The sequence below is a fragment of the Marmota marmota genome, unplaced genomic scaffold (genome assembly GCF_001458135.2).
Source record: "Marmota marmota marmota unplaced genomic scaffold, marMar, whole genome shotgun sequence".
In the NCBI taxonomy this organism is placed as follows: domain Eukaryota; kingdom Metazoa; phylum Chordata; class Mammalia; order Rodentia; family Sciuridae; genus Marmota; species Marmota marmota.
Window position 1 is genome coordinate 5,519,156 of NW_025999869.1, and position 14,770 is coordinate 5,533,925.

A 14,770-nucleotide genomic window follows, 5' to 3' on the forward strand; every position below is an offset into this window, starting at 1 on the left:
AATATCCGTTGGTTATGGAATTCCCTCCTTATCTGAGGGGGAAATGCTCCAAAACCTCCAGTGGATGCCAGAAACTGGATATCTTACCAAACCCTGCATGTGTACACACCTACAATAAAGTTCACTTTATAAATTAGGCAAGTAAGAAATTAATAACAGGGGCTGGGATTGTGGCTCAGTTGCAGAGTGCTTCACTCGCACATATGTGGCACTGAGTTTAATCCTCAGCACCATATAAAAATAAGTAAATAAAATAAAGCTATTGTGTCCATCTACAACTAAAAATTTTTTTAAAGAAATTAATAACAGTAACTAATGGAAAAACATACTCTAATAAAAGTTATATGAATGTGGTCTCTCTCTCTCTCTCCTTCTCCCTTTCCACTCCCTTTCAAAATATCTTATTCTTTTTTACTCGTCCTTCTTCTTGCAATAATGTAAAATTGTCCCATGAGGATCAACTGTCTATACAAACACTTTATGCTTAAAACAAACACTTTATGGCTTTTCTTTGGCATATCCAAATTGCCAACATCACTACCCTTGTGCTTTTGGGTCATCATTAAGTTAAATAAGGATTACTTGAACATAAGCACTGCAATAGCATGTCAGTAGATCTGATAATCAAGAAGGTTACCAAATGACTAATGGGAAGATAGCAAATAAGCATGGCTACACTGACCATGCTACAGCATAAGGGGACAGTTCATGCCCAGCATAATGCAAGTTTTCTTCAAGCTACTCAGAGTGGCATGCAATTTCAAACTTGTTAATAGTTTATTTCTGGAGTTTTCCATGTAATATTTTTAGAATGTCATTGACCACAAGTAATTGAAATGATGGAAAGTGAAAACTTGGGCAAGGGGAAGACTACTGTATTTGAAATTTGAATTTAACTGGGTATCTTGTATTATTTTATCTAGCATTGAAAAACTTCATTGATATGACTTCTTTGACAAATCATGCTAAGTTTTGAATACTGAAATGTTTTCTTATTTTTGTGTTGTTCAGAATGTAATGACTATAACATAAGGTAATCTTAAGTTTTATCTTCACTAACAATATATCACTTTCTTAAGTACAGAAAATCAACAAAACTATAACCCTGATTTGAAGTATTTGCTAATTTCCATAATGTATGTACTCTCACTACAGACAACTTTAGTCTTTCAAGTTGACATCATTCAATGAGTTGTTAATTATCTAGCATTGTATAGCATTCCCACCATACAAATATAATAAATGGCTCTAGCCTCAAGGGCATAATGAAGGCAGCATTTTGTAAAATAATTAGGAAGTGATAATTTTTTAGTATTTATTACCTTTGTTTTGATATAATCTATTTAATAATAAATTAATATAAGCTTTGTTTAAATTGACTCACAAAATCTTTAACATATAACAATTGGCTCTCATGAGATGGAAACAGCCACTTCAGCACATTACTAAGCCTGTCTGTACTGTCTAACACCTAACCTGTTTTATTCATTTACAAAATTTGCTTCTTTCCTAGAGGTGTTTTAGCTGGTGATCTTTGTAAAGCTGTTGGGGAGATTAAAGGGAACAAACAGGCATTCTTCAGGGAGCTTTAAGCTACTTAAGGGAGTAATGAACATTTATTGAGCATCTTCTCTATTTGAGACACTGCTCTCTACTAAGGATTTAAGATTATAACCTCGTAAGACCCCACTGTATATAAAAGCCAAAAATATAGGAGGGACATACACTGTAGACATAAAAAGGTCACTAACATTATAAGGCAGAAGTTTAGAAGATGAAATAAAAGTCCCTACTGTGGTTGCAATGTTATGGATTAGCCATACTCCATAGTTAAGGATTGGAAGGGATTATTTTAAGTAATTGTTCATTTATAGCAGTAGTCTTAAAGAGTGATAAGTTTTCCTCTGTATTTTCCTTTGATATTGTGAAGATTTTTCTGGAAGATAAGTACCAAGTTCATGATACAGACAAATGCATAAAATCCATCAAAGCAGCAGGTTTTATGGAACATATGGAGTATATTGCTGGGTCTTGAAGAATGGAAGGGATTTAGATAAGTAAGGAAAGCATTCCAAGCAGGACATACTGCATAAGTAAAGGGATAGAGATAGGAACTTGGAAGAAACAATAAATAAAACAGTAATAAAATAGTCTGGCTAGAGAAAGCTTGGATTTATGTATAGATGTGAAAGACATTTAAAACCAGGCCCCAGAAAGTCCTCTCTTGGCATGAAAGCAAATTTAAAGAACTAATAGTTGGAAAAAATTGAAATTAATTTAAACCTTTACGACAGCTTCTTAACAAAACACAAATGCTGGAGACCTTTTGCCCTCGTTGTCAATCTTCCTCTCAGGTTCTCCTGTCTTCTGGGGGACAATTATCTAAGTTTCTCAGCATGTCTCTAGTTTACCAACAGCAGCAATCTTCCCAGTAAGTCTCAGGAAGTAAAGGAAAGCTTCAGGGTTGGGTGGAAAACAGAATTTTCCCTAGAAGATATTTTAGTCATTTTTTTCTCCTCAGTGACAAAAAGACAAGAATAACATAGAGGAGGAAAAGTTTATTTGGGAGCTCATGGTTTCAGAGTTCTCAGTCCATAGATGGACTTCATTCCTCAGGGTCTGAGGTGAGGCAGAATACCATGGCAGAGGGGTGTGGTGAAGGAAAGTGGCCCAGGACATGGCACCAGGAAGCAGAGGAGAAATAAAAAAATATATATTTTCCAGGGAAATATATATACCCCAAAGACACCCCCCAATGACCCACCTCCTCCAGCCACACCCTACCTGCCTACAATTACTACCTATCAGTGGATTAATGCACTGATTAGGTGAAGGGCCTCATAACCCAGTCATTTCATCTCTAAACCTTCTTGCATTATATCACACATGAGCTTTTGGGGGACACCTCATATCAAAACCATAACAGTTGTTAGGGGAGGGAAATGTACTATGCATTAATGCAAAGATATGTTTAACCTAATGCATCTAACAATAATCAACAATAATAGTCATACACATACACAACAATTACATCAATAAATAATCTCCATACTTCCTCCCCTTATCAACTCTGCAATATTAAATTATGCTCATTTCTTGACTTAGGATTTTTGTTTTTATATTATTTTCTTCCTTGCTGTAGGCCATTCCATTGTCTATTTCCTTGCATATATTGTTTATTTCTTATATTTTTTCTTCCAGTGAATTCTTGTTAATCCTAAAAATTCAATTTAGAAGTGACTTCATGGCTAGGGGTGTGACTCAGTGATAGAGTAGTAGAGATCTTGGCTAGCATGTGTGAGGCCCTGGGGTAAATCTCCAGTAACACACACACACACACACACACACACACACACACAAGCAACTTCACTAAAATTGACTACTCAAACCAGGTTGTTTCTCTTTCCTGAGCTTGTAATCTGAGGTACTTTCTCCTGTTAGAGCACTCAGTGCATTATATTATGATTTCATATATTGTCTTGTTCCCATTGGACTGTTAAAATTTAAAGATAAGCCCTAGGTCGTTTTTCTTGTTTTTGTGTGTGTACATGTATGTAATACACATGTACATATTCAGTTTACATATGTGTATATTTTAAGTGTAGTATATATAATATGTAATATGAATTTCTTTCATGTGCGTTTACACACATATTTATTTGTTTAGTGCTCTTGTTATAGTTTTGAAGAATATATCTACTTATTGGTGCCTTCTATGTGAAAGACGCTATATGATGCCATTATCAATCTTGCTAGTTTTCATGTACTACCAACCATATATAGTAGGAATGACACTTAATTCTCTAAAGAGAATCTAGGACTCAGAGAGGTGCAATGATTGCCCACAGTTATACAGCCAGAAAAACAGCAGCATCAGAGTTTGAACCCAGGATTAGGTGACTGGGCCAAATGTATGCTGAAGTATGAGAAATCCTGCCCTGTTGTGGACTGGGTGGGTCTCCAGAGAAGGGTGGAGAGTAGGGCTGTCAGGCAGGCCCTTTGTTGGCCTTTGAGAGAGGTACTCTTATTGACTGGCAGCTGCTAATCCAGGTCCATGGGAGAAAAGGAAGGTGGAGAGAGGATGGCAAGCACACTTCCATCATTTGTAATTAGAGACACTGGTTTACCTACTCCTTTGCTTCCTTTATTATGAGATATTTGTATATTTTTCTAAACAGAATTTTTTTTTCCAATAATGATCTCCTTCCCTGTTTCAAGAAGCCCTGGTTCTGGGTAGAGTGGACAAGGAGCAGAGAGGTAATAACCCTTTTAAGAAGTTGTCTGGTTATTTCATGATTGGCTTTGTTCCTCATTGACACATAAGTTAACTATAAATGAACATGCATATGGGCCTCTTAGCAAGAGCATAAAGTTGTATGAGCTTCCTACAGTTGCTGTAACAAATAACCACAAGTACAGTGGCTTTATCTTCTGATGTAAAATGGTCAGAAGTATACCACAGGTTTCTCTGGGGAGATTAGCATGTCAGTAGGGCCATGCTGCTTTCTGGAGGGCTTGGGGAGAATGTGGCTTCCTGTCTTCTGCAGCTCCTGGAGACAGCCTGATCACTTTAGTACAGCTCTTCTTCCAACTTCAAAGCCATATATGATGCATTAGTTCTTCCTGCTGCTCTCTCACTACACATACTTCCATTGCCTCACTTTACACCAAAGTGAAGTTAGCAAAGATTCTCAGCTCTTAAGGATTCTTATAATTAGATAGGCTTACCTGGATAGTGCAGGATATCTCTTCATCTCAAGCTTTTTAACCTTGATAGCATTTGCAAAATCCCTTTTTCCATGTAGGGTGCCATATTCACCAGCTCTAAACATTGCAGTGGGGACATATTTAGGGATATTATTCTGCTTATCACAAAGGTAGACACAAGCAGTCCCATTCGATAGATGAGGAAACCAAACCGGGACTGAGAGAGGCAAAGCGACTTTCTCATAGTCACAGTGCTAGTAAGTAATGGGTCTAAGATTCAGATTCAGGTCTATGTGACTCATCAGTGCCTATTTTTTTTGGGGGGGGGCTATTGTAGAACTGGGTAATAATGTTGAATAGGTGGCCACTTATAGACTGTATGAGCAGGGAACAGGGAAGCATTCTTGCATAATAAGAATATAGAAATCCTGCAGTGTTTCAAAGGATGTTGTCCCATTTTATCTCAGGTATCTTTTTTAAAAATAAATTTTTAATGCAAGTTATACTGAAGGGGATCACTTTTACACATTAGCCATTAGACTATGGCATGAAAGAGGCACTCAGTACATATTAGCTGAACAAATAATCACATGAATGAATGAATCCCATTGGTTGAGCAAATATGATAAGGCAGATATTTATAGGTACTTAACATTTGCTGTTCTTTCTAAAAAATATTTAATTTTTAGTTTTAGGTAGATACAATATCTTTATTTTATTTTTATGTGATGCTGAGGATCAAACCCAGTGCCTGGCACTGCTAGGCAAGCAGTCTACCACTTGAGCCATAACCCCAACCCCCAATTTGCTGTTGTTTCAATCCCTAGAGCAACAGGATGGCATATGTATTATATCTGTGCTTCCCTAGACCGTGGCATGTTGAGCTGTACAATCTCTTGATTTCCTGCCAAATTTAAGAATCTGACACCCCAGATTCTGGCCTGGGCTGTGTGTTGGTACCTCTGACCAGAAGTCATGTTATCCAGAGTCTTGGCTTCCACTAAACAGGTCTGTAGGTTGTTATACGCTGATCTTGTGTGTATGTCACACAAGAAGTAATTGTCTCTGGGCCAGCTCAGAGAACAGTGGAAGAATTAGTGATGCTCCCTGGAGCACACTCCCTGGTGGCGATATGGTGTGGGAGGCCAGTGTGAGCAGAGAAGGCACTGTATGTGCTGCCGCATGGCATGAGCCCACCCACATACTTGCTCTGTTTTCACTTCATTAATCTATTGAGTATCTATTAGGTGCACATGCCAGAAATGTGGAGATTATTCTGCCTTTAAGGTGTTCCTACTTTAGCTAGATATACGTGTAAATCATTAAATACAATTTAGCATACCAAAGGCTGTGTAAGAGAAGGGCGAGGACTGTAAGAGTATCATTGGCCCTCCATATCCATGGGTTCTGCATCTGTGCACTCAACTAATTGTGCATTGAAAATTTTCAGAAAAAAATGGCATTTGTATTAAGCATGTAAAGATTTTTGTTCTTATCATTAATCCCTAAATGCTACAGTATAACAACTATTTATGTAGCACTTAGACTATGCATTATAAATAATGTAGAGATGATTTGAACTATATGAGAGTATGCATAGGTTATAAATACTACACCATCCTATACAAGGGGCTTGAGCATCTGCATATTCTGGTACCCACAGGGGTCCTAGAACCAATCCCTCATGGAAAGCAGGAGACAACTGTATAAATGAGAGGCACTGAGACAAGGGTGGGAAACTAAAGAGGGCTTCCTGGGGAAGTTGATGCTTAGGCCGAGTGTGAAAGAATGAAAAGTATTTAGCCAAGACAGTAGAGGAAGGGAAAAAGGCTGCTTGAATTATGGCTGCTTCTCTTCTCTGTATGTGCTTTCATAGAAAGAAAAAGAGCAATATGTATCTAAGTCCTTCAAAATGAACCCAACTCTTGATCCAATAATTCCACTTCTAGGAATTTATTCTGAGGAAGTTACCAGACATGCACATAAAGATTTATGGACACGGATGTCCATTGCTGCATGATTTATAATAATCAAAAATTAGAAACAGCTTAAATGTTTATAGTGAATTGGATAAATGAATCCATATGATGAAATATAATGTAGTCCTTAAAAACCATCTTTAATGAGGGGAAAGTGTTCAAGCTAAATTAAGTGGGTAAAAGTAGTTTAAAATGTGACCTCAATATGGTTAAAATTGGATATAAAGTGGAACAAAATAAATATTATGTCTATAAGTTGTGCATGGCAAAATAAGCTGGAATGAAATGCACTATAATGGTCAGAGGATAGTAGAACTATTGATTTAAACTTTATTGTATGCTCCCAAAATTTTTACAGAAACATTCATTATATCACTAATTTCAATATAGATTTTACCCACCTTCCCCCACAACTGAAGAGTGCCTCTTACTACTCTTCTGTTAGCACACTAACAGAGCGCCATCTCCCTCATGCTGGTGCCCTATCCTGTCTCTACCTAGGCCTATGCACACGTCTGCTGGAAATACCATGGGCACAGTTTCAAGATGTGCATGTCCCTTTCTTGTTTCTTTCCAAGTGCCTCTCCTCCCAAAGTCTTCTTTTAGGAAATAATCTGGTACATTCACTGAGCACTAACCATGTGCCAACCACTGTTCTAAGCACAACACAACACTCTATGAGATGGATATTATAACAAACTTCCAGTTTACTACAAAGAAAACTGAGGCTGAAGAAAGTAAGGTGGATGTGTTTAAGTTTAAGCAAGTGCTGGAAACGGATTTGAATGCAGGCAATATTTCCACACTACAGATGCCCAAAGCAATGCTACCCCCGAGTCAGTGCAGAGCCTTTCCCGGGAAGGGGGCATTTTGGTAGAAGGCCAAGTTCTCAACTTATATAGGCAATGCAGTGAGAATGAGGTGGAGAAGTGACTGTCTGGGGTGTGTTGGGTCCCTCACTCCAATGAGATTCTCAGAGTGCTCTCTGGACCCACTGATATGCAGATCTTCTTTCTCTGAAGTTTTCTTCTGGACAAAAATCCCTGAGAACAGTGAGGAATTTGGCTCCTGCTTGGGTTTGAGAGGGTATACCTCTAGAAGGGGCATAGAGAACTGTATTCCATGATTCTGCAATTTCATCAGCCTCCCTGGTATTGTTTTTCCTAATGTCAGGGAGGGAACCCACAATCTGTAAATGGTTACATGCAGGAGAAATGGTAGTTTACAAAAGGGCCTGCCCAGCCCTAGTGTTGTGTGGAAGACCCTGGATAGACAGGTTCTGGGGAGAACAGTTCTGAAGGGGCCTCCCATTGGGGCAAACCCTTTCTATATGGGTCAGTATTGGTTGCAGAGATGTGAGGCCTGGGCTTGGTAGTGAAGTTTGCCACCCAATTTGTATCAGCTGAGGTTTCAGGGAGCTCATTAGCATTCACCAGCTTGGTCAAGGTCAGAGGTGAACACATTGCATTTTTGCCAGTGTGTTCCATCTGGCCCAGAGTACTTGGTGGTTTATGCAGCCTTCCAGGGGAATTCTTTGGCCTGCCGGAAAAGGAAATAATTGTCAGAGGGGAAGGTGTAGAGCCAGAAGATTTCTTTTAAGCTTTAGTGTAGGTAGAATAAAGCTGAGATAACAGTTGTAGTAATAATAATAGTACCCAGTTCATTTTCAGGGGACACACTGAGGTTTATAGCCTGTCATCCATGTCACAGAGAAGCATGGCTTTCAGTCATGTTGGTTTCCTCTTTATATTCGGCCTGTACTTTGAATCAATAGAATGAGTAAAACCCAGACTCCTCTCTCCTCCACCTCATTCCCTGCACTAGGCATGAATCACCTACTGCAGAAACAAGAAAAGGCCACAAACCCATACTGTCCATTTCCAAAAGATGAGCTAAGAAGAGATGCTAGCGGATACCTGAAGATCCGTTTTCCCACCTTATGACTAAAAATAAAGCAGTTGAATTGAGGAAAAAGGAGAAAGACCTAGCAGTGATAGGCAGATGAACTGGGAGCTTCCAACACAGCAGAAGCCATCCATCAGGAGAGCTACCTGGCAGCTAAGGTAGCACCCATTCACCTTTTTCACTGCTATCCAGTGAGGAGGACTCATCATCAGCCAGAAGGTCCCCAAGAGTTCAGTAATGATTTGGCTTATGATATCCTTATCCAATGATCCCATGCAGGTAACCCTCATTTAGTAGACTATCAAGATTCTCAGGCACCAAGCCAAGTGCTGGCACATGACAGAATCCCTACATTCTCCCCAAGGTCAGACTGTACAGGAACAACCTGGAATTCTTAATGAACCTGAGTCAGAGGTGGAACTCACTAGCATTTGTATGTATGGGTGTCATCTGTTAACCTCCTTCTCAGCAGGCTGAGGTAGCTGGAAAAAGTTCCATATAGGGTACAGAAACCTCAGGTTGAGTATTGACTTACAAGTAACCAGACTGTGCCTTGGGGTTGCTACTTCTGGTTCCTTCTTGGGGTATTTTCAACTCTATGCAAAGTTACTTCCATCAGGCCTGGGGTTAAACCACCTGTGCTCCTACTTATGTCCTTGGGCACATTGGCCCTTCCAATTCCCAATGATGAATAAAGTCATACAAATATAAAACAGACATTTTTAGCCCTAGATGTGTGTTGAAATAATCCTGGAACCTTTGAAATATACTGCTGAAATTATGAAGCATTCCATCACTGAAGGTCAACCCCATTGATGATCTGATATATTTTCCCATCATGTTTAAATTAGACAATTTAATCATGATTACTATTGACTGTATGCTACCACATACTAACCACTGTTTGAGTGTTAAACCTGGTTAACATCATGAACAAGACATACTAGATTATAATTTTGCATTCTACTTTACATTTTATTTCGAATGAGTTTTCCCACCATATTAAATATTCTTCCAAATCCATGGCTGTTAAGGACTAGATTATAGTTCTCTTTATGGTTATACCATGATATAACCAATTTTGGACACTTGTATTATTTCTTATAACTGTTCAGAACTTGGAAATAAATTTTAAAATGTTTTATTGCAGAAATTTTAAAACATCATTTCAAAATCTCAGTGGACCATCTATTTCTGCCTTCTGCTGAACTGGAGGTAAACTTGGCTTCTTCTCACAAAGCACACTTCCCTCAATAGCCACATGGTCCCTGCTCTGTTGCCTTCAGGTCTTCCAGCTTCACCTTTTGTGTGAGTTCTCTCTCTGGCACTTTCTATCCATGCCTGGGTTTTTTTTCTCTCTTCTTAGTATTTATACCATATTATATATCTTACTTTTTAAATTTTAGAATTTCTGCCTATCTACTTGAATATAAACTCCATGAGAGCAGCAGTTATTCTCTTTTGGGTTCCCTTTGTCACTGTAAGCCTGACACCTGCACTGGGAATTTGCTGTATGAATAAGTAACATTTATCACGGGCTATTCCCTGCAGAGCTGGGAATAGGTGAACATATGCTGTTGGCGGTGCTGGGAGAAGGTATGGTGAGATCAAAGCTTAGTGAACCATAGAGCCCAATTTCAGAATAAAGTTAAGGAACAAAAATCTCTTCTGCTCTCAACTATATTCTCACCAAGTTTGTCCTGGGATATAAACTACAATTAGCCATACTCTAACACTTTACTTTGGGGGACTGAGTGCTGAATTTGCAGGCTGTGCATTTGATCTCTTTTTCTTCAGAAAGTTTGACCCTGAGATTATCTACAGTAGTTAGTCCTGCTCAGTATGAATATAAGTAATTCCCAAGAATTAAATGGCCCTGGGCAGACAAAAAGGCATGGGCTCAAGATGTCAATTATTTACAGGAAATTTTCAAAATCAGCTAAGTGGAGGACTTTGTGTATTGAACAGACAAGTCCCTGGGAAGGATGCCAGATATCTGTAGCCCAGGTGAAAAGATGACTTGTATTCCCCAAGTCTGAGTCCAGCAGCCTTGGGGGACCCTCTGTTATTTGTGCTTACGATGGCAGACAGATCAATGAAATCCATGTTCAACCCGTAAGCCTCACTAAGCTGTGGCTAGAGCCCAAGCTGGGTCTGAAGGCACTGAATGATGGCCTGAAGCCAAAAGGGCAGTGAAAGGATCTGGTAATTGTAATGTGTCTACCGGAGTTAGCAGCTGACTTATTTCTTTTGTATCATTTATTTGTAAAATATGACTCCAAATAAATAATGTACATATAGGGTTAAAAAATCAAACAATGTAAAGAACATAGAGTTGAAAGTCCCTATCCATAGCTATAAATCTGTTCTGTGGTCTCCTAGATTTCCCTACCTAGTGGCAACCACTGTTAACAAAATTTTGTGCATTCTTTGAAAAAAAAATGTGTGTATGTGTGCATGAATTTAAACAATGGCAGTATACAATACCCACTTCCCCGTAACTTTTTTTTTACTTACTATATCTTAGCAAATATTCAAAGCAGATCTAATGGATCTTAATGTTTCATCATAACCTATTATGACCTACAATTCATTTAACCAACCTCCTATTATGGAGATTAGATGTTTTAAATTTTCTGCTACAAAAATTGCTATAATAAATATCCTTATATTCCTATTTTTAAATTATATTTTTACCTTATTATTTTCTAAGATTTACTCATCCATATAAAAAACTAAATACAGAAAAACACAAAGAAGATAGTAACATTCACTAGAGATAGCCATCATCAATATTTCCTTTGTCTTCTTCCTTGAGTGTGCAATTTATGTTAATAATACAATATAATTCTTTTTTCTTCACTTAATTTTTATTTATCATTAAAATTTTTCCATATCATTAAACACTCTTCAAAGCAACATTTTAAAATTCTAGAGATAGAGTAGAGGAAGAGGTCTGAGGGGGAGGAAGAAGGGGGAGGTCTTAGGGAAGTCCTGGGGAATGAAATCTATCAAGTTATGCTATGTCCATGTGCAAATAATCCACAGTGAATCCCACTTTCATATATATATACAGCTCACTAATTAAATTAATAATAATAACAAGGGATCAGTAAAGTAAAGCAAGCAGATTAGTGGGAGGAGGAGGGGAAGGAAAGAGAAGGCACTGGGGAATGAGATTGATCAAATTATGTTTTGTGCCTATACAAATATGGCATAATAAATCCCATTATTATGTACAATTATTATACACCAGTTAAAACACACAATGTCACAGAATTATCCATATAGTTTGGTTTTTTTGAACCATTACACTGCTGTGAACATTCTGGTTATGCTGAGATTTTTTTCACTTGTTATTTGTCACATTTGCAGCACTTCAACATGCATGTGTACACAACTATTCATACAGCTATTGTCTGAGTTCCTACTCCCTAAGGGGCTATGTGAAGAAGAGTATAAACATCCCCTTAGAGGATTCTTTGGGGAGGGGAAAATGCCCTGGAGTGGAAGGAGAGTAGGTAAGGATAATAGGGAGGCTGTAGGAACAAAGCATATTACATGCATTATGAAAGTGTCACTGTAAAATTCATTATTTTGTACAATTAATATGCACTCATAGTTGTAATAAAAATTATTTTTAAAGCATTCCTTTATATCCTTCTTCTGCATCAACAATATGCTTTCTCCTGGAATGTCTGTCTTACCTGCTCATGGGCACTTTCATTCATCTCCTCACAATGCACTTCTCTAGTGCCTTCAAGGTGGAAGTTGCTGTGTAACCTGCTTTGGACACTGAAATGCAAGTGGAATTGACATGTCACTTCCAGGTGGACACTTAAAGGCAGAGTAAAAATCAGTTTTTTCCCTGTCATGGCAATCACGGGCATTCCTGATGGTGGAAGCTCTATTTGCCTGGGTCTCTGAGAGAGGAGACAGGGAGCAAAGAAAGCTCCAAGACAACCCTTCATTGTACATGTCACATAAATGAAAAATACAACTTTGTTTATAAAAGGCATTGAAAATTGAGGATTTTTTTTTTCTGGGATTCATCAGGAGAACGAAACCTAATGCCCTCAAATGCCCATTATATCATGCCCCAAGACATTCATTGTCATGAGCTGTCTCCTCTCATAGACATCTAAATGGTACTAGTTATGTACCAGCCAAGGGATAATTGAGATCATCATTACTTGGTCAGAGTAATCCTGCTTGTCCCTGTTGTCATAGAAGTTGTTTCTGGAGAGCCAGCCCTACACCAGTCATCATGTACTATTTCCTTGGACATAGGAATTCATTCAAGGATGAGTGTGTGACTCACTTGAGGTTCAGGAAGTGTAATCAGAAGTTTATTGGATGCATCTGAAAAAGAAAAAAGAATATTATTTTCTAGCGGAGCTTCCAGAAGCCAGATGTTCTCATGCATGGAAGTGAGTTTTGATGCTGTGGCAGCCTTGCAATCCCTGGCCAGAGAAGGAAACCACCATGTAGAAACAGGCTAGATCCAGATCATTGTTCTACAGATTTGCTCAAGCCGTCCTAATCTTGCCCTAACCTCTAAACTTGTTTAGTTATAAGACTGCGTTAGTCAGTTTTTCATCACTCTGAGCAGGATGCCTGATAAGAACAATTTAAAGTGGAGGGGGGAGTTTATTTTAGGCTCACAATTTCAGAAGTTCAGTCTGTAACTGGCCAACTGCATTACTCTGGGCCTAAGGTGAGACAGAACATTGGCAGAAGAGTGTGGTAGAGGAAAGTCAGGAAGCAGAGAGAGGGAGGGAGGGAGCGAGAGAAGACATTGCAAGGAGACAGGAACAAAATATAGTTCCTCAAGGGCATGCCCTAGTGACCTACTCCTTCACCACGCCCATCCTGCCCATAGTTACCACCTAGTTCATTCAAATTATGAATCTGAAAATGGATTAATTCACTTATATCAATGGATTAAGTCATAGCTCTCATGATCTGATCACTTCACTTCTAAATCCTCCTGCATTAACACAAGCGCTTCTGGAGGGACATCTCATAGCCAAGTCATAACATGACTAGGCTTTCTGTTATAGCCTAACATATGCTGGCTGATCAATTTTAAGTCATTGCTTGAGGTTTGACTTTTCCTGATCATTCCTTTTCCTACTCACCCCTTCCTCCCAACATACATTGCTAGCCCAATGTGACAGTAAGGTCACCCTGGCTCCTGCTAGTCCCCTGTCTTTTCTTTTCTTCCTCAACTGGACTTTGCTCTTTCCTTCACTCCTTTCTCTTTCAGCAAACCTCCCACCCCAGTAACCTGTAATGCAGAGGAGACCTGATCATTTAGATCTCAGACCAACCCTGATATTAGCTCTGTCCACAGAGCTGCTGAGCCTTGTATAGCTCCACTGTTCCTTCCATGCAGAATTCTATGCAATGCCTGAGCCTTTCCTAGAAAATAACTTTTGAGTATTTCTTGGTTGGCTTGACAAGTTCAGAGTTAAAAAGCATTTTGAGGTGGAGTGAAGAGGATTCCTCAAGCATATTTGCCCATAGGGTACAGTGTAAGAAAGGGGCTGGTGCATACTCAATAGACAGGAGAAAAGCAGGACAGCTGTGCCTTCTTCCAGGTCCGTTGATACACGTTCTGTTCTTTCCATCCTTGCCTTTCCCTGTGAGACAGATCTCTGCAGATTTTGCCACAAGGCTGTCTTGCCATCTGGCTTCTAGATTGGTTTGGGCAAAGGGAGGCAGCAGCAGGAGATTAGGAAGGCCTGTGATGTAGAAGCAATCTGTTGGGTCAGTTTTCCTTTAGGACCATCACACCTGTCAAGTATCCTTCACTCACAGCTCCATCTCCCTCAGAATCTCAGAGCTTTTTCCCTCCCTTTGTTCCTGCATACTAGGGGTGGTAATGACTCCCTGATATTTCTAGTCCTTGTTGCCTCATCCTCTGTTTGCATTCCCCACCAACCCCTGTGCCCTTTGCATGCCTCTGTAAGCAGAACAACTAAACCCCTTCAGTTAAAACCTTTGAATGTGCATGTTTCCTGCCAAGATTTCAACACCCAGCACTTATAACAATTAACTCTGTGTGTGTGTGTGTGTGTGTATGATGCACATGTGGTTTATCCACATGTCAGGTAGGGGTTCTATACATCTATCATTTGTTGATTAATGTCAATGTTTTATGATATTGTTCCTGT

At 39.1% G+C, this 14,770-nt stretch overlaps 1 long non-coding RNA gene across 1 annotated transcript in view; it reads right to left on the reverse strand.

The window, feature by feature from the left end:
- The window catches only part of LOC125620188, a 54,236-nt gene extending 41,280 nt beyond the window's left edge, over positions 1–12,956 (reverse strand). Inside the window, exons 1-2 of the long non-coding RNA XR_007351785.1 lie at positions 12,913–12,956; positions 12,299–12,386 (exon numbers count right to left, since the gene is read on the reverse strand). This is a non-coding gene — a long non-coding RNA (uncharacterized LOC125620188). The remainder of the gene's footprint in view (positions 1–12,298; positions 12,387–12,912) is intronic.
- Positions 12,957–14,770: the final 1,814 nt, after the last annotated feature.